Source organism: Lissotriton vulgaris, chromosome 6 (genome assembly GCF_964263255.1).
Source record: "Lissotriton vulgaris chromosome 6, aLisVul1.2, whole genome shotgun sequence".
Taxonomy (NCBI): Eukaryota; Metazoa; Chordata; class Amphibia; order Caudata; family Salamandridae; genus Lissotriton; species Lissotriton vulgaris.
This window is the reverse complement of record NC_141694.1, coordinates 341959514-341980916: the sequence shown is the minus strand read 5'-3', so window position 1 is coordinate 341980916 and position 21403 is coordinate 341959514.

The following is a 21403-nucleotide window of genomic DNA, read 5'->3' as shown; positions in this document are numbered from 1 at the left end:
ACTTTATGGTGCATCTACCTGCTAGCAAAAAATACACTACTGTACTCGTAATAGTGGACTAATTATCCAAAATGGCGGACTTTGTACCTCTAGTAAGATTGCATATAGCAACTGAGTTTGAAGATGTTTTCTTAAAGGAAGTTGTGCGTCTCCATGGATTGCCAAGTAAAATAATTTCTGACAGAGGCAGTCAGTTCAATTCGAAATTTTGGAAAACAATCTGTGACAAATTAAAAATAGAGGTAGCTTTGTCCACTGCGTTCCATCCGGAAACTGATGGACAAACTGAACGCCTGAATCAAACATTGCTACAAACGATACGTTGCTTATTAACAGAATACTCCAGTGAATGGGTTGAGGCTTTACCACTCACAGAGTTTGTGTATAATAATACAGTACATGCAGCAACCCACTGTACTCCCTTTTATTTCATGCAGGGTTATCACCCTAGGGCCTTGCCTATTGTTATCAATGATTCCCTTCTCCCGACAGTGACTGAACGTTAACCAATTTATTGGATATACAAGAAAAAGCAAAAAAAACATATGAATACTTACAAGGATCAGATGAAAAAACAAGCAGACAAACATAGAACTGAGGCACCAACTTATAACGCCTGAGATAAGGTTTGGCTTTCCACAAGAAATCTAAATATATAAGGGTCTCGAAATTTACAGCCTCGATTCATAGGGCCTTTTAGCATAGTTGCATTTTTGAATCCAGTAACTGTACAATTAAACCTTCCTGATGACTATCCAGTGCATCCAACATTCCATGTGTCTTTGCTCAAACCATACAATCCTCATACCCAATCAGAAGCACCACCCATTTCTATAGCAGGTCAACTTGAATATGAAGTTCATAAAATTTTAGATGCCAAGAGAGTTCAGGGACGTCTGTTTTATTTGGTTGCCTGGAAAGGGTATGATGACGCAGAAAACTCATGGGAACCTGCTTCTTTTGTGCATGCCCCACGTTTTACTTAAAACATCCTGGTAAACCTTGTCCGATAAGGGGACCTTTGAAGGGGGCGACTGTAAGGTTTTGCTCCATGCAAAGAGCCTGTCCCATGTTTCAGCATTAACTTTAGGATAAGTCATATTATTTGCATAGTATTAGTGTCATTGCAAGGTGTCTGTCCAATATTTTTTGTGTAAACATGAGGATGGGCATACAAAGTACTGTGGCAGAAAGATCTGTATATCTTATGTTTTTTATGCAGGGTAGTGTTGGTTTTGTCAAGGCTTATTCATTCTGCTTCCAGATTCTGTTTGCAGGTACTGAAAGCGCATCTTAGAAAGATATTTAAATTAGCGCTGCATGTTTCTGAACTGTCTCTGCTTCAACGTGCAGCGCGTGAGAGCCCCGCCCGCCCTCGCCTAAAAAAGGCTCCTCGGCATTGCGCTACCTGCTTGTGCTCGTTGGAAATGACTAGCTTACCTGTGGATCCTGCGCCGTCCTGCTTCACAGCTCCGCTCCTCGCGTTTCCCCTCCTTTCATATTGGCTTCCGCAAGCTCCAGATCTTCCTGCTTCAACACCTTGATCCGTCCCCGCATTTCTTTCTCGGCACTTCCGTCTTCCGTCGCTTCCAGCCTTCCGGTCCCCTTCGAGAATAGGTCCTCCTGCAACAAAGAAAAAAGACAGTAAGTTATCGCACAAAGGACTTTAAGAAAATACAAGTAAGTGCAATATTCATGTACATGAAGGACACTATCAAACCAAGCTTAAACCCATGATTGGACCATGATAAAAGGCATCACTGGCAAAATAGACATTTGAAATCCGGACAAAAGATGATTCATTTGCATAACGCACCCAGTTGAAAGGTGTCACAATAACTTGCTAAAGAGACACTAATTCATTTGTTATTTGTTATATTCATATTTGTCAAGAAAAGACCATTCAGATCACAATCTAAGAATGAGCAATATGTATGTAGAGTGAGCAGGTTTATTTTAGACAATTGAAATAGGCTGATTGATCAGTGAGTATTCTGTTTTAGGTTCTTTAATAGATGATCAGTCTAAAAAACAAGTTGCAAAGGTTTGGTGCACAACCTGTATTTTAATAAGGTTTTATCCTTTCTTAAAAGGAAGAAGTTTAATTCTTGATCAAGCCCATAGCTCTGGTGAGCTAAAGAACCAGAGTGGAGAGGTATTTAGATATGCATGGGCAGAAAATCAGTGTGTAAATAGAGAACTTTAATAGCAAAAAAGGGGTCTAAATATTAGCTCTCGTTTATTTGTGTCTTATAGAGTTCACAGGCTGAGTGCAGTCATCTTACAGTTCAACTGCAGTCATCTTTGGTATCCACTACAGGAGGAGCAGTGTTTGTCTCTCTCTTTTATTATTTTCTCCACTTCCCCCTTCCCTTGAATCTCTCGTTTCTGCAAACTGTTCAATCCAGTGTAGTAGGAGTGAGGGGCACAGGGGTGGGTTCGAACTGTCTTCAGCTTCCCAACAGAAGTACTCTGGATGTGCAGGTGAGCGGTCCTGACAATGGGTGGTGAACAGAGGTCGTTGGCAAATCCCACGTCCATGTGATCAGGTTTTATTGAGCCCCAAGGGGGAATGTGAGAAATGAAAAATATCTTTCTTGTCATCAGGTATTAAACCGCAGTTGCCTCTTTCACTATGAATGCAAGGGCCTATATTGAAATCCCCTTCCCAGATTATACAAAGGTCTTTGTTTGTTTTCCTTTGGATTTTATCCACATAATTCTGTAGGTGCCTCAAAACTCCCTCTATTTGCGAGGCAGGGATATTATTGTAGAAGTTTAATAGGACAGTGCAATGGGAATTGTCAATATACATTTTTAAGACTTGGTAGTAGGTGTTAGGTTCCACAAGGTCTAACTTTCCTACATGTATCCTATAAGATATGTAGGTGCATAAGCCACCCTTTTTCATCCCATGACTGACAGTACGGCGGGTGTAAAAAAAAAATGTAAACCCTTTAATGTGTTGTATAGCACCTACCCAGGTTTCTTGAATGCATAATATGTCATAGTGATATATGAATTCAAGGCAGGCAGGTTAGACAGTTTTGTAATAAAATCTGCCACATTCCAAAAGAGAATATTCATTAGGCTAGACTTATGTTCAACCTGGGTGTCACGCTTGGAATGAACAGAATCGACGTTAGGAACATTAGAATGGTGAGCTGTACTAATTAATGGGTGTAGATAAGGGGTATTTACGATTGTCAGATGTGATTCTTCTTGTTACGATTTGCGATAATTTTGCCAGCCGTTTCAATATTTAACTGGGCGTCGGCCGGTGACCCCAGGCTACGATGGATGTGATCATCAAATAAAGATTCTATAATACTTTGATCTTTGTGAGCAAATTCCTTAAATTCGATGGCTGTTAATTTTAGGCTAGGAAAATTATTTGTGGTAATCCATCTTTGGTCTGCATGTCTAAGTGTGGGAGTAAATTAATCTATGTCTTCCAGGGATGGAAGTATGTCAAATCTGTTTTGTAAGGGTAAGCTAAATTGGTGATAAATATTAGGGTTTATAGATCTCTGCTGTAAAGAATAATGAATGTGGTACATTGGGAGTAGAAATATCCAAGTGGGAATATGTTTATTCCTCTATTTGTCACATGGTCACTGTCGAGCCTGCATGGAATCTCACATACCATTCTCTGTGTTCTAAATGTAAGGACAATGCAGTCACAGGGGAGAGTTTTTTTACTTCTCCCCACCCTTCCTACTTGTCTGTCTGTTTTGAACTCTCCAAACATGGCCTCTGTTTGCCTGGTTTTTGTCCCGAGCCAGCAGAATGCTTTGTTTCTCAGTGCCTCCCATATTTCATTTACCTGGGAGGTTGGATGCGGTACATTCGCCAATATTATGGTATGTGGAGTGGCCTCTGTGGGCAGATTCAGTCTCACCTTCTCCCTATCCATGGGAATTGCACAAGGATTAGGCGGCGGCTGGGTTTCTCTGGGCTTGTTATAGGCTAAGGCATCATTATGGTTTATGTTAATGGTACTCTTGTATCCTACAGGTGCTTTATCTGACGTTTGCAAGGTTTCAACCTGAGAAGGGAGAGCTACCTTACCATCATCCAATACAAACTTTTGGGTATTATTCAGGCGTTTAGTGGGACATGCACCATCACCTTTTCTTAATAAATCCTCGATAACTGTTACCGTGGCCAACAATTTCTCTAGAGGGGCTGTGACTATTTTATGAGGTGCATCTAGGCCCGAACGCTCCCCTGTATTAGCAGTGATCTGAGAAGTCTCTTATTGGCCATTCATTTTGTTCATTACAATATCCAAGTGTTCCAACCGTCCCCTAAGAAAGTCAAAGCTATTGTCTATTAGTTCTTTAACCCCTTCGATGCTGATGACGAGCTCAGCTCGTCATCAGCTACGGCGCTCGTATGCTGATGACGAGCTGAGCTCGTCATGTAACGCGGGTTTTCGAAAAATCCAGCACACAGCGGGAAAACCGCTAACGCGCAAGGGGTTAATCCGTGCAAGAACAATTTTGAGAGCAGTCTCCCCAATAATATCAGGAGCAGGTTCCCCAGGAGCACTACATGTTGGTACAGGAGAAACAACATTGGTCTGTGTGCTGATGGAACTGGTTTGTATCACTTCAGAATTAGCAGTCTGAGGACATTGTTGTTTTGGTTTTTGGGTGCCTGCACCCCTCCTTCGCTTCACTGGTGGCTCGCTTATGTTGTCCTCACTATGGGGTTTAGAGATATGTGTCCTTGTGGCTATACTTGGCCCATTTAAAGTGTCCATAGAGGATACTTCCAAGTCAGGTATGGAAGAGGAGAGAGGCTGGCCTTGTGAGGTAGGGGAACCACAAGTTTGGGGGGGCACCACCCAAGGAAAGAGTACCTAATGAAGAGCACCTCTGCATCAGTTCAATCTCGTGGATGAGCATTGATTCAGTCCTAACAATAAAAGTGTCCAAGGTTCATGCTACTACCTTACGTTTGCTCATTGTAAAATCTGGAATTAACAACACCACAAACACAGGTAATGATAGACAATTGGTATAAATACACCACACTACCTGGAAATTGTAGAACCAAGATCTAATATCCTGTTGTTAGGGGGGTGGCCCAGCTCAGCCTCCCCCGGGATCCGATGCACTCACATCCAGCGCTGCGGTAGCCCGCTGGTGTTTTTAACGCACCTCCAGACGCGGGATGCAGGCATCAGTGGTGGCGTCAGCGAGCCACAGGGGTGCCTGGGATGTGGAGTCCTGAAACCGCACCTCCTCGCTACAGTAGCAGCAGCAGAGTAACAGGCTTTCTGCACTGTGGGATCCCGCTAGTGTTTTTAATGCGCCCCCAAGCGCGTGATGCGGGTGTCGGTGGTGGCGTCAGCGAGCCACAAGGGTGCATGGGACTTGAAGTCCTGAGTCCGCACCCCCTCACAACAGTAGCAGCAGCAGAGTAACCGGCTTCTTTATTTATTTAGTAGACAAGATGAGAGATATGATACGTTCCTTAACGGGAGCTCAACTGTGTATTGTGATAACAGCAGAGAGTGTCATGTCTTACGTCTGAAGGCCTGGCTCCCCATGTACTTTCGAATTTTTGTTGTTTGCTAAATTTGTATCCATGATGTCCAGGTGGACATTTCTAGTCACCTGAGCGGGATGATTGAGAATAACATCTCCGCTTGCTTCCTGGGGAAAACGTGAATACATATTGTCCTGTCCTTCCACTCTCTTTTATTTGACAATAAATGCTTGTCCGACCCAAGAAGAGTTTCATTTTCCCTGAAGGGGGCAGCTTTAGTGAATAAAACCCCTGATTTGCTCCCCCAGGGTAACGGGGGAACTGCAATGCATTATACTGGTGGACATCTAGAGAGTACAGATATGTAAAAGGGGATAGAATGTCCGAATCCCCACATTGTTTTTATTTATATGATTGGCAAAAATATCCCTGAGGGGGCACACCAAGAGGAAATACCCTTTATCGGCTCCTCTTGGGATCTGGTGTGTAGGAGGTGAGTAGTGACAGGAGTAAGGCATTACTTAGGCTGGGATTCATGTCCTCCCACTCCATTTTATTGCTTTATGTGACAGAGTGATTCCAAGTGCCCTCAGACTGTTTAGTGTTTCTTTAGGAGAGAAGATTGGGAGGGTGCTTTCCTGACAGGCTCCTCACTACCAAAGGTGTAATTCCCAAAAGGATATCTGCTATACAACTAGCATGATCCCAAAGGTAAAATCCTACCATGAGGTTGTTGGCTCCTCTGCCAAAATGATACTTGCTCGGGACCTACTTTCCTTATACAGCGACCATGTTGCTTTCAGCAAGGACGCAACTGGAAGGGGGAAGTTCCCTTTCGAACAGCTCCCTTCAAACGCCTTTCAAACTGGGCTGCAGTGCAATGAAAAATAGGGAACTCGTGTTGCATCGCTTGTAAATGCTCCTTAAATGATTCAATTAGAAAATCACATCACAAGAACAAGTCTGTTTCAAGTAGAATTCTCTGGGCATACTACCATCTTAGATAGCGCAGTTTATAAATCAGTCTACTCCCCTTTCTTAAAATGTATGACGTTGGTTTGGTGCACAAAGAGAGAGCCTGAGTGTGACATTCTTTGTCCAGTGTGGAAACATCTGCAGACTTGCAGCACCATTATCACCGACGCTCCACATGGGTTGCTGAACCCCTCCCTGTAAACAGGGACACAAAAGTGCAGTATGGGCTGCAAGGATGCTTAATCACACACTGCGTGCTGCTTTCAGCAGCATGCTACATGACTGCGTGAGGAGCTCACCGTCTTCTCCTGAAGCTTTAAAATCTCTGGTAACCTCTTGACACAGATGTACCAAATCCGTTCATTAGGCACTAAGCATTGAAAATGCGCGAGCCCTTCCAGGCACAGGGCCTAATACCTCAAGTGGGCTGACCCACTACCACATGTTGCATACTGTGGTGGAAGTATGTAAAATGTTCATCACGGTAGAACAGGCCAATGGAAGAATAAGGCTGACCCAAAGCACAACTATGCTTCTATATGTATGTATATGAAATATGTTATTTATGATTTTTTTTATGAAGCTGACGAATGTGGCCTCCAGACCTCCATTTGCAGCCATGCGCATTACAAAATGCCTCTTGCCTTATGCATAATAAGGATACAGAATTTTTGTGACCTCTTTCAAATGGTCTTTTTGTGATGAGGCAGTTTAGTACGTCAGGTAGGTACTATGCAAAATAAAACACAGTATGCAAACATCTGTCCAAAAGCACTGACTGGATATGCGCCCACCTTTTGTACATCAGGCCATAAATACCGAAGTGGGGTTCATCCGATCGCTCTTTCTTTAAAAAAAAAAAATCTAAGAACTCTAAAAAACTGTTTTCAATATTCTCGCTAGAAGGTCTCCTTTTCCATTACTTAACCCTCTCCGACTATAGAGATTACGCATTACGGTTTCTTACACCATGTTTACCATGCATGATATGAAAATCAAAGTTCAGTGACAAAAGTTTTGTCAGTGTGCAGTTCGGCTTGTTTTGGACTTTTTTTCCCTAACAGATGGCGAGCTTGCTTTGGCCATTTTCTGCAAAACAAACAAAATGTGCGATCCTCAGATCACATATGAGATGAAAGTGTGAGCATCGTTCAGCTGCTCCAATCACCCCTGTGCCTCTCTCCAGACTTTTACACATAAATCCCTCTGTGTAAATTCCCAGACACATTACGTAGAGATGCCAGCACAATCCGCAGCCCATCTGTGCATGTATTTTTGTAGTTAAAGAATTAAATACACGCATGCATTCTATCTGGTTGTCTCTGGCTGTCCGTCTGTATGTCTTTCTGTTTACCACAAAGTTGCAGAAAAAGTAGGAGAAAGGGCTTAGCTGAGGACTAAAAGCACAACATCAAACACACTTGAACCACTAGAGGCAAAGTATTTATATCATTAATGCTGGCACTGAAACCAACTGGCATGCGAACAACTGTCTTTTTCATACTCCACTGCACAGGATAACATAGTTGCAGCTAAAAGATTCAAAAATGTAACGAAACAAAATGGATTTTCTCTCTAGTTACCCTATGTGGGCTTCTATATTTTCAAATTTACATTCGGAAGCGTAGCAAAGTGACCACGCTCCGTTAGCGCCGAAAAGAAATTCAACCGAAATACCGAACTGTGCCCCAACTCGTGATTGCATTGACTCTACAGCACCGGAATAATAAATTGACCTACAGAAAGATGAATGGCGGCGCTTCCCGTGCTCATCACTTGTGGAAGGCCATTACTACTTAAACATGCTGAGTCCAGTCACCAAAATGCCTGGGGCCTTATTTATGAAGGCCTTGCGCCGCCGGTACGCCACTTTTAAAATGGGAAAAAGTGACGCACCGGCGGCGCAAGGCCTTCATAAATAAGGCCCCTGTGGTAGTGGAAGTGACGTTACGGGTAATATAACCTGGGGAGAGGATGTAGCCTTACAGCTAGAGCTGCCGACTTTGGAGCTGGGGAACCAGGTTCGAGCCTATATCCCATCTCAGCATCCTGTGATTCTGGGCAAATCATTTAATCTCCCAGTGTCTAATAAATAATGAATGTGTCCTTGTGTAACGCAACTGGTGCTCATGTAAGGCGCACGATTACCTTTGGGTTGAGTTCACACTATATATAAATCTGCAAAAAAGAAAACCCTATTACATCACAGTAAGCAAACTTGTATTACCTTAGATCTGAACGAAATCACAGGAAGTGGCATCATACAACCTTTAACATTGATGACAGTACAGAAAAGGACACCATATGTTCTTTTTTTAAAGTTTGGTTTTATTCATCAAAGAAAGTAAGGCAACAAGTACAATATTTGGCAATAAAATTCATAGGAAATTCTAAAGGAGAAAAAGTATAATCAATATTTAACCGATATTGAGAAACATATAATGCATAATTTGTAAAAGATAAAAGAAAGGAAGGGGAGGAGAGAAAAAGGTGTAGGAGGGATAAAATAATATAAAGAATGTATCATAACTTTATAATATAAAAACAAGATATAATTTGTGAAAGATGAACACTATAAACATCTGAAGAGTAAAATATCATATTATAATAAGAAAAAAACATAACTGTAAGGAGTGACAAGAACAAGATCAAGATAATTGAAACTGTAAATAAGACAGTAAAAACCGATATGGAGGTTTTGATTGGTGTAGCAGTGATCGAAGCAACCCAAGTTAAGTAAGTGGTAAAGGGAGCGACAAAGGATCTCTCTTAATAGCTAAGATATGGGCGTAACTAATTAGTATCAAGTCTATGATGGAAACAGACCATTCCACCATGCTTCAAAAGTAACTTTGTCAGCTTGCTTCCAGTTAGAGGTTATTAGGTGGAGGGCCACTGCTAATAGTAAATCTACTAATTTTAAATTAGAAGGTGCTTGGGGCCACTGAGGAGCTAAAGAACCTAAGAAAATGGTAGGGAGGGAGAAAGATATCTTGGTATTAACATTTTTATTTATTTGGCACCAGACTAAGTGCCAAAATTGGGAAATAGGGACACACTCAAAAAGCATATGTTTTAAATCTGCATGAGTGGAGGGACAAGACCAGCATGTAGCTGAGGAATTTGGGGAGAAGGAGGCAAGCTTAGTAGGAGTAATTTAAAGGACTTGATAAATAAAATAATGGCTTTGAGAGGTGTTAGCAGCTCTAGAAGATTCATGGATTTTGAACCATAGTTTATCCCAAGTGTGGGTCAACCAGCTCTCCGTTAGATCCTTTTCCCATGTCAATTCAGTCTTCGTTTTAACTCTTTCCGATGAAAAAAATGAATGTTTATATAGAGAGGATGCTGAGGGAGAAGAAATTAATAAGGGAAAAATGGTGAGGCATTTTAAGGGTGGCCCGGGGGTGGATGACAGAGAAAGAAGATATTTGGTAAGAGAAGGAAGCAGAAGATTATATTGTGCCTTAGAAGATGATGGTAGAGAACATTTTGCTTGGAGTTTGGAAAAAGATGAGGGGGAACCGTTAGACAGTAATTGTGAAATCCAGAGGAGTCCTTTGGTTCTCCAAGATCTCCAGTAAATGGTGCCATTTTTTATACGCAATAATTTATTATGCTAAAGAGGCTGTTGATCTAACACGGAAGGGGAAAGGTAGGAAGAAGGTAAGAGAGGGTTAAGAATTCTATGTGTGTGGGAGATAACTGGGGAACACAGGGATGCTATATTATAAGTAAATGCAAGAGATTCAGTCAAATCAGAAGGGGCTATAAAAGCCTTTTCTATAGAAATCCAAACAGGAGGGTGAACAGATTGATCAGGGGAAAGCCAACAAGAGGATTGCTTTAAAGAGAAAGCATTATAGTAAGATTTAAAGTCAGGAAATTTAAGCCCACCAGACGATTTGTCTGCTTTCAAAAAAGATAAGATTATGCGAGGCGATTTTTTCCTCCAAAGGAATTTTGTTAGCAGAGAATCAATTTTCTTAAAATAACTTCTTGGGATATGTATGGGGATCATTGAAAGAGCATAAAAAATCAAGGGGGAGAGCATCATCTTGATGGAGTCCAATCTTCACCACCAAGAAAGAAATAATGGATGCCAATGTTCAATACTGTTGGGTAGGGCTTTGGTGTTGTGATCAAAATTTAGTTTCAGTGTATCAGAGATATTTGAAGAAAATCATAATCCTAGATACTTTATTTTAGATGGTTTCCAAGAGAAACCGGTAAGAGCAAAATCATGTTTGAGGCACGTCACATTAAGAGGAAGGATTTCACATTTATCTGAGTTAAGGCAATATCCAGATATTTGAGAAAAAGCATCAACTTGAATAAGAAAGGATGGGATAGATGTGGCAGGATTAGAACAAAATAAAAGAATGTCAGATATTTTTAAGTGAGAGGAGCCTAGTCCAAAGCCAGTAATTTGACGAAATTCACCTGTTCGGGGCCAATAAAAGTAGGTAAGATAGGCTCAATACGGAGGGCGAGAATGTTTGCAAATAATTTATAATCCAAATTAACTAGAGAAATTGGACGGTAATTTTTGCATAGAGACTGATCTTTATTGTCTTTAGGTATTAAACATATTATGGCCTCTTGGAAAGTACCAGAGGATGAACCGATTGTAATAAAAGAATTGAAAAGCAGTAAGAGATGTGGAAGAAGAAGGTTGGCAAAGTGAGCGTAAAATTCAATAGTAAAGTTGTCTGGGCCAGGAGTCTTAACTCTTTTTAATATTGAGACTGCATGTGCAATTTCTGACAAAGTAATATCGGTTTCTAAGGAGTTGAAGTCAATAAGATGAGTAAGAGGGGGTGTAATGGATTGAAAGTAAGATAAAAGTCATTAGAGGTTGGTTGTCTCTCAAATGTATGTACATTTTTATAGAAGGAAACAAACTCATTTAGAATACCACTGTCTTTAAAAACTGAATGGCCAGCACTATTTCGTATGGAATCTATTCTAGTGTGGTCATGTCTTATTTTTAAATAATTAGCCAGCAATTTCCCCATGTTATGTTGACCTCCATAGTAATTAGAACTACATTTTAAAAGACAGGACTGCGCATGTGCAGGCTCCCGCGCATGCGCCGTTTCTGTCATGCCTGCTTACGTTCCACCATTTACCGCCGAGAAGATTTCCGAGCAACAGCCACCGATCCAAAGTACGGGGTTGGCAGTGATTGGCAAACATAGGCGGACATCTGTGGGACGCATGCGCAAAGAGCCGCGCAGGCACAGTACGTCTTCTTAGAACACTTAGGCCCGCCTCAAGCTCCCGGAAACGCTTCGCAATTAGCTAGCGTTTGGGCATTCGTTCCGGGTCACGGTGTGGGTCGTCCGAGGAGCTAGTGGAGGGAGCCCGTATTTCTGTCATATTCCACGTTTCCTATAGTGGCCGCTTTGTGAGTACTTGAAGCTAAGTGTTTCTTGTGTATTTTCCTAGTGTGATTCATTCACTTGTATTCTTTATTTAGCGAGCGAGTTTCTTATCGCCTGCTAAGGGTGCATTTCGCTTTACGCTTTATTGTTTCCTGTGGAGTTCCCATAGAGCTCGTATTGCGTGTTTTTCTTATTCAAACCTTGTGAATTTGAACAAGGTATTAGTAACGGTTGGTTACTGGTGATACTACGTTTTTGTTTGAAGTTACATGCCTAACAGTTATAGGTGAGTCCTACATCGATAGGCTTTAAGACAGTTTCCCTTGAAGTGTTGTTAGTACTTATGGTGTCTTCTTACTTACAGACATTAGGCATACCTGTCTTCACTACGCCCTCCAGCATCTACGTTTCCTACCCTTCCAGCCCCTATATTTTCCAGATACCTGCATATACTCCACATTCTGAAGTACCAGACTGGAGAAGATTGTCCTGACTCTGTCTTAGGTAAGGACTGTGTAGCGCTGTATCTTCCCCCTCTACCCTTGTTTTGTTCCCCTGTTTTCCCCCTGGTTACCTCTTGAGTGTTGGTGTTATATCCTGACTCCTGAGGGCGATAGGGGTGAATTCTGTCTCAAGCTGATTTGGATACAGGGGAGCTGCATCCAGTTGCCTATTACTCGCACAAACTCACGCCTGCTGAAGTCAGTTATGCAGTAGGAGAAAAGGAACTTCTTGTTATAAAAAAAGTCTTGGAAGAATGACGACAATATTTATTGGGCACACATCACACTGTCACTGTTCTGACTGACCATCGCAACCTGCAATACTTAAAAACTGCCTGAGCATTGTCCATGAGACAATTGAGATGGACGCAATTCTTTAGCGAATACGACTTCGTTATTCATTTTCGGGCAGGTAAACAGAACGGAAAGGCGGATGCTCTATCTCGTTTGGGATTCAAGCCTTTCCCCCTTGAAGACACCCCTCCCTGTATTATTGGTCTCCAAAAGATCATAGGGATGCTCAATACAGAAGAGGACTTTTTATTGCAAGTAAAGAACGCTCAGCAAGACCCTTCATCAGTCATCCCTTGTTAAGGCTGGTCTGCATTATGTTCAGGGCGGGCTGTTTGTCCCCACATTGTCCCCTCAGAACCAGGTTTTGGAATGGTGTCATTCACATGGTATCGCAGGGCATCGTGGATATAAAAAAACGCTAGAATTGGTGAAGAGGTATTGTTGGTGGCCTCATCTAGCCAGTGATGTGCAGCAGTATGTAAAAACATGTCATACATGTGCTTAAGGAAAGACATCTCATGAAGGGTTGGTAGGTTTATTGCATCCTATTCCCACTCCTCCGGCACCATGGCATACAGTGTCCATGGACTTTATAGTGGAGTTACATTGTACAAAGTGGGGAAATACTACGCTACTTGTTGTAGTTGACTTGTTTACCAAAACCGCTCATTTCATCCCTTTGAAGAGCCTTCCTACTTCTACCATGTTGGCAAAGGTCTTTTTACTCAACATAGTTAGACTACATGGACTGCCATCTGTTTTGATCCCTGATAGAGGACCTCAATTTGTATCACGTTTCTGGAGACAATTATGTAAGACACTACAGGTTGAAGTCAGTGTCTCATCCAGTCAATACCCTCAAACGGACGGGCAAGCCGAAAGGATGAACCAGAGTTTTGAGCAGTTCCTTAGGTGCCAGTTCTTACAAGACCAGAGGGAATAGGATGAGTTGGTTTGGTTGGCAGAACTGTCCTACAATAACAGCCATCACTTTTCCACCTTGTTCACATCCTTTTATGGATCCTATGGTTACCATCCCAAAATCCTGCCTTTCTCGCCACTAAAACCCTGTGACACTCCTGCTGTAAAAGACCTAGTCAACCACCTTCAAACAGTGCATTCTAGCATTCACGACAATCTTGACCGAGCCAAATCTGACTATAAAAGAAAGGCAGACGCCCAGAGACATTCAGAACCTGCCTATCAGAAAGACGACAAAGTATGGCTTTCCACAAAATATTTGGCCTTAAAGGGATCTTGCAAGTTCAAGCCCAAATATGTTGGTCCTTTTCTTATTGCACAAGTTATCAATCCTGTGGCTATGAAGTTGACCTTACCACCATCCATGAAAATACATCCCGTATTTCAAGTATCCCTACTGAAACCTGTTGTGCCTGATACTCGTCTTCCGACAGTCCCTATTCCCACATTGATAGATGCAAGTGAGGAATACGAGGTTGGTGGGGCTATCATTGATTCCAGACGTGTGCGACGCCACCTTCAGTATCTCATACATTGGAAAGGGTATGGTATTGAAGAGCGCTCGTGGAAACCAGCTGGCCAGGTACATGCTCCTCATTTGGTGAGAGCGTTCCATAGACGTAACCCTCACAAGCCCAAACCAGTGGGGGGTGTTGTGGGGGGGGGGGGTGGTTTGTCATGCCTGCTTACGTTCCACCATTTACCGCCGAGAAGGTTTCTGAGCAACAGCCGCCGATCCAAATTAGGGGTTGGCAGTAATTGGCAAACATAGGCGGACATCTGTGGGACGCATTCGCAAAGAGCCGCGCAGGCGCAGTACGTCTTCTTAGAACACTTAGGCCCGCCTCAAGCTCCCGGAAACGCTTCGCAATTAGCTAGCATTTGGGCATTCAATCCGGGTCAAGGTGTGGGTTGTCCGAGGAGCTAGTGGAGGGAGCCCGGTGTTTCTGTCGTATTCCACGTTTCCTATATTGGCTGCTTTGTGAGTACTTGAAGCTAAGTGTTTCTTGTGTATTTTCCTAGTGTAATTCATTTACTTGTATTCTTTATTTAGCGAGCGAGTTTCTTATTGCCTGCTAAGGGTGCATTTTGCTTTACGCTTTATTGTTTCCTATGGAGTTCCCATAGAGCTCGTATTGCGTGTTTTTCTTATTCCGACCTTGTGAATTTGAACAAGGTATTAGTAACGGTTGGTTACTGGTGATACTACGTTTTTGTTTGAAGTTACATGCCTAACAGTTATAGGTGAGTCCTATATCGATAGGCTTTAAGACAGTACCAGACTGGAGAAGATTGTCCTGACTCTGTCTTAGGTGAGGACTGTGGAGCGCTGTATCTTCTCCCTCTACCCTTGTTTTGTTCCCCTGTTTTCCTCCTGGTTACCTCTTGGGTGTTGGTGTTATATCCTGACTCCCGAGGATGATAGGGGTGAAGCAGGGTACTTAGCATTGAGATACCAGGACACTCCTGAGACAATAAGGTGCGTGCATGACAGTTTCTAGATGAAGCCGCGATGGGCAAGGATGCGGCCGCAATAAGGTAAGTTTTATTTGAGTTTAATTTTAGGCTTTTAAATATAATTTAATAAGGTGGGCGTCAGGCCGGTGGGAGGCGGGCGGCGGGCGGCTGGTGGGCAGCCAACTTCTGTTCCGCCCCCGAATGTGCAGAGATTTGCCTCAAATCTTCACCTTCTTTGCACAAGGGCGGAAGGGCAAATCTCTGCACATTCCGTTGGAGGAACGAAGATGTCCGCCCACCCCTACATTGTATCTGGAAGTAGCAGGAGATAAACCACTTGTAATAGAAGGATCAGAAAATGCATCTTCCATATTGTCCTTCAAAACACTAAAAGGGTTATATTCCTCTAGAGGCGTAGGATCCGTGATTTGAACACCCTTATGATTAGAGCAAGGTTTTACCATGGTATGAATAAAAAAAGACTAAGCATGGGTGAATTTTGCGAATCTGGCGTTCGTGAATTTACGTATTTGCGAACTCGCAATCCGCAAAATCCGCAAATTCTCGCGAATTTGCGGATTTTTTTGTTTTTATAGTGTTCGCAAGGGTTTCAGCCAGTTCGCGAGGATTTTGTACCAGTTCGCAATTGCGAACTTACTTGTCGGCACGCAACGGTCGCGACTATGTTGTTTCTACGTCTGGTTCATCATCACAGGTTCACAGCACCCTCTGTTTCAACACTGCCACCCTCTGTTTCACCCATGCCGCCCTCTGGTACATCAATGCCACCCTCTGGTTCATCATCATCACTATAGATTATGGGGGGGAAAAGCAAGCACACCTGCCCTGCTTCAACTGACATGAATTAATTTGGGGTTCATTTATTAATGTGTCACTGTTTTAAAATTCCAGTCTGGCACCTGCTTCCTTATCTGTAATTTGCTTTCTGTTGCAGTGCAATTTTTTTTTCCAGGACCTTTGTGGCCTACTTGTAGATATTCTATGATCCAGATGTGAGGGTCATAGCAGGGTCATACAATTGTTGCAACTAGCAACTGAACTCTGGAGGGGCCCCAGTCAGGAAGCACTACAGGGAATGGTTACTAATGATGAATTTGAACTTTTGCACCTGCTGAGTGCTTTCAGTTTAGCAAAACTCGTTTTTCTTCAGAACAGCAACTGTAATGCCCCAAACAAACTTACTTGTGAAAGTTGATTTCTAATCCAAAAGTGATCCAAAGAAAGTCAAAAGGCCTCAAATCCAAAAAAGTGCAGGCAAATGTCAACCTTAGGAGTTATGTTGATAAAAATCATCATTTTCAGAAGGTCTATGCTGCTTGCTAGTGGATTTCTTGTGCAGAATTGCAAATTTTGTAATTTCGCGAGTGCGAGATTATTGCTGCCCGCCGCACCTACATGTTCGCAATTGAGAACTTACGCCGCACGCCGCAAAATTGTATCACCAAGAAAAAAAAATCTGCTGCGTGCGAATTTGCGGATTTTCGGTAAATTTGCGAGCGTTCGCGGATTGCGAATTACCGAAAATCCGGAAAATCCGCGAGCGGAACAGATTTTCCGCCCATGCTTAAAAAAGACCTCCCAATTGACACTGCAGAAGGTTGTGTTGAACAAAGGAAATAGTCAAGATGTTTGATCTCCCAGTGCTCTTATTTCCAAGTTGAAAAACAAGCAAAAATAATAATTATTGTCCAACGTTTGATAGCAGAAAATAAAATTAAAGTTGGATGAGTTATGAAAAATATATGGAGGTAACGTAAGAAAATGCGAGAAATTATGTAGAAAAAATGTGCTTCAGGTCATCAGGCATCACGGTATGTAGTGGATATAACCAAAGCCTTATATGGCAATTAAGCACACAATACTCACATGTCTGAGGTGAAAAGCAAAAGAAATATTGGCAAGACGTTTATTGACAGACAGCCTAAGTAAAACTGAGAAGGACTTTTAAAAAATATGAGGAGGCAGCTCTGAATATGTGCCATTCTGTGAGGGGAATATGCTCCTCAAGCCATCAAGTAACACTCAGAAGAGACAACCAAGAAAACAAAATGGCGGCCACAACTACGTAGATAGCCGCAACCGGCAGATAAATTCATACAAACATCTCCTGGGCTCAGATGCAGCAGGCATTCCAACACATCAGTGCCGAAAACGGGATCCCCGGCAGCAGCACAGAAGGCAGGAGGACGTCCGTCGCCTCACAGTGTCACGGAGCTCTCCACTCGAGCGGCCATCACCGGCGGCTTGTGAGCCACGCCCCCCCACCATATGTTCTTTTGTCTCTGCAGTGCACTTTGTACTGTGCAGTGATCAGCAAAATGCATGACTTTGCTAAACATTAGAGGGGGCTTCCAATAAATGGTTTCACAACATATCTCAAAACCCTTACAGATTTTATTAATGGAGCGTAATTATCTTAGAATGATTTGTCTCGATCAAATCCTGCTCAATGGATAGTGTGATACTAATACATACTTAAGAAACATGACTAACAATGTGTTTCATGAAACTCATGAGAGTTCAATCTGCATCGTAAAAGCATGCGGTACGGCTGCAAACAAGTTTGAGATAAAAATTATTCAGGAGTGAGAGAACATGTATAATGTTAATGAATTCACAATACATATGTGCAATGAAACCCTATAAATGCTAAAATGAGTGACATAATGATTTTTTTAAAGCAAATAATTATAAAAATTTAGAAAAAGTATTCATTTAGTTAAAAAAGTGGATTAACATAAATTGTTGAAAATGAAACAAGAAATGACTTTTGTTCACGTAGCAGTACTACCATGAAAACCTCCAATTTGAAATGCCGAGAGAAAATGTGTTTACTCACTTATAAATGATTTTGCAAATAAGTTAATGTTTGATGGGATACAAAATTATGTTTGATTAATCATTTTTATGAAGAGTATTAACCACAAATGAAACAGCTTCATCTATATTCAATTAAATGTTTGAAAGGTTAGTATCTTTTCAGAAAATGACAATGTCTTAGTAGGTTTTTATGTAGGACTTAACTTGCCTTTTCATTTTTTCCTTTTAATAAGACTAGAATGTGCAGACTAGACCTCACTACCAGTTGTGAGAGCTTTTGCTAAAGTTTCTTTTCTCTAATTTTGAATAAAGGACCCTCTCTGCTACTACAGAACTGTAACAACTTTGTTGGAAACTCAGAAGTGAGAGCTTGGGAACAGTCATGATATGAAACAAATGAATTCCTAGTTCTGAGGAGAAACAAAATCTAACTTTTAATAAAGGGATGAACATCGGACGAATGTTATTATGTATAATTTCTGGATTATTTGGTTAGAAATAATGATCACCCCATGGACAGACTATTGACTTTGACCAATGGAAATCATGAAAGCTGTAACCAATAACGATTTATTCATATTCACTCAGAGTGGAGCCCCATCTGCCCAGTAGCTAGGAGTGCTGCAGAGGGAACTGAAATCGACAAGCATAAAGATACATTATGTATGTTTTGTAACCAAGCTAAAACACGCTCACAGTGGAATTTTCTAAGCAGTTGCAGCTCAACAGTGAGGTAAAAAAAATGGTTTCAGCACTCATATCTTACACATAGTAACACAATCAGACAAGGGGGAGAAGGCCGAATAGAAAGGTTTGCACTAATATGAACATTGCACTCATTATGGGAACAAGCCTAACATGGCAGAAACAAAACTTATAGAGGAGCATTTCTCGGAATTATACTAGATCAGTTTTGAACAGCTTAAAATGGTGCCCACATAGAAAATGGCACAGCAAATGCTAACTTAATTAAGAACAGCATTGGCATACACAATTTCTATTCTAACATGGCTGAAGAGTTCAGAGTGACTCTAATCAGAGCCAATCCAGCTTTGGGTAACCCATCTAGGGTAACCAAACCATATTCCAAATGTGAGAGAACTAAGGATTGGACTGCTGACTGGATGTCCTCAGGAGTTAAGAATGGCTTGATTTTCCTTAGAGTGTTGAGCTCCCCTAATAGTAGTACTGATGTGATCTTGCATATTTAGGCATTTGTCCAGAGTTGTACCTAAAGATCTAGCAGAGTCAACTTGAGGGGTGCCGTTGACTGCAGTAAGTTGTTTGAGCCATTGGTGCATAGTGGTTGTAGTCGGCAGTCAGACGGGATTCTGTTTTGAGGGCATTTAACAACAGATGATTATGAGGTAGCCATTGTTGAATTTTTAGTAGCGCATCATTTAGAGTTTTTATGTCATCTGGAGGGGAGATCTTCAAATACAGTTGAGTGTCATCAGCATACATATGGTTTTGAATGTTAGAGGGGTTCAGAATATCGGAGGGAGGTTCATTAAAAAGGTTGAAAACCTGGGCGAAAGTGCGGAGCATTAAGGTACTCCAATAGTGACCGGGGTACTAGTTGCAAGGGATTGGTGAACTTTAATTCTTTGGGGACGGTTATATAAGGTAGAGCAAACCAATTTAAGACAGGACCCGATAACCCCATCCTATATTGAAGAAGAGCAATTAGGTTTTCATGTTTGATGGCATCAAATGCTGAGGACCAGTCAAGAAGGATCAGAAGACAAGGAACACTTTGGTCAAGAGATCTCAAGGCATCTTCAACAATGTGAGTTAAAGCTGTTTCAGTACTGTGCTCCGCTATGAAACCTGACTGGTAGATGTCAAGTAGCTGAAATTTCTCAAACAATTTAGCTAAAGTTATGATGCTGGTGATCAGATGGAAATTGTTAGGATCAGCTAAGTTGGCATTAAGCTTCTTTGGGATGGGAGTGACTTGTCACATCTTGAAGAAATTAGGAATTCTCCCATGCATGAGAGATTTATGAAGGATACAGGACTAAAAGTAGGAGAATAGCCGAAATGAGATCTTTGAAAAACTTAGCGGGTAGAGGATCGCTGAAGTGATTGGAAGGTTTTAAAAATGCCATAGATTTGAGCAACTCTGCATCATCTGGAAGAAGAAACAGATTCCAAGATGCATTGTTTTTAGGAGTGCAAACTGTGGGGTAGAAAGTTGCACTCACTACTGTAGGTTCCGCTTATGGTGCAAGGGAGCTCAAAGGCCTCAAATTTGGTGAAGGACGTTGCAGTTCGAAGTTACATTTTTCTTTTCTTTTCTGAGAAGTGTGCTAAGAAGTCCTCCCTACTAGGGCAGGTGGTCATGGGTGCAGAGATATGATTGGTAGAGTGGGTAGCTTGTTATTTGATGATTTCAAACAGTTTCTTGGGTCTGTTTTTAGCGCTGTCAAGCTGTGCCCTGAAATGATCGGTTTTTAGACTGCGAATATGTTTGTTGTATGCGCTTCTCATCCTCGTTAACTGTTTGAGGCTTGTACTGGAGGGAGAATTTCTCCATAGTCTCTCTGAAAATCTAGGTTTGCGACATTCCTCATTTAGAAAGCCATTAAACCAGGGTTTGGATTGTTTGATCAGAATCCTTTTGGGTTGCTTCTGAGCAAAATTGTTGAAAATACTTGTCATAGAGTTGATGTAATGATCTGTAAGGTCATCCAGGTTGGTCATGTTAGGGGGTGGCAGAAGAATAGATATTCTTGCTAATGGATGTTAGATCATTGTTGATGTCTTCTCATGATACGAACCAGCTGTTTGGATTTAAGCAGTTGACCTTGTCTGAGCAGGACCATTTCCAGAATGTGAAAGGATATTAAGTGATGATCCGACCAGTCACAGTGTATAATGTCATCAAGTTGTATGGTATTGTCTTTAGCTATGAAAAGGTCAAGGGTAGCACCCTTGTTGTTGGTGGGTCCATTGTAGGCCTGGGTAAAGTTGAGGTCAGAGAGGAAAGCCTTAAAGGAGCATACTAAGGGATCATATGTGTCATTCCAGTGAAGGTTAAAATCCCAGAGGGAGATATGGCTGGGGTGTTGTTCCAAGCATGAGGTAATGGACTCCATATTTTGCTCGATGGTAGATGATATATAGTGTAGAGCACACAGACAATCATGCAATTGTTCCAGATTTCAGTGACTAGGTGCTCACAGGAGGACATCATAGCAATTTGAGCCTGTTTCAGCATGAAACTGGAGCAATGGATTAAAGCAATGCCCCCACCCCCCAGTTGTAACAGGTCTATGACATCTGATACTGCCATAATCAGGAGGGATTAAGATGTCAAGAATTGGGGGAGAGGAGTCATTTAGCTAAGTTTCACTTAGGTCCAATTCTGAGAAGCATTGATTTGATGTGTGAGTTGCTGAGATCTCTTCTAGTTGAGACATGGTGATCTGTAGTAGGTTATCCCTATTCACAGATCTAAGG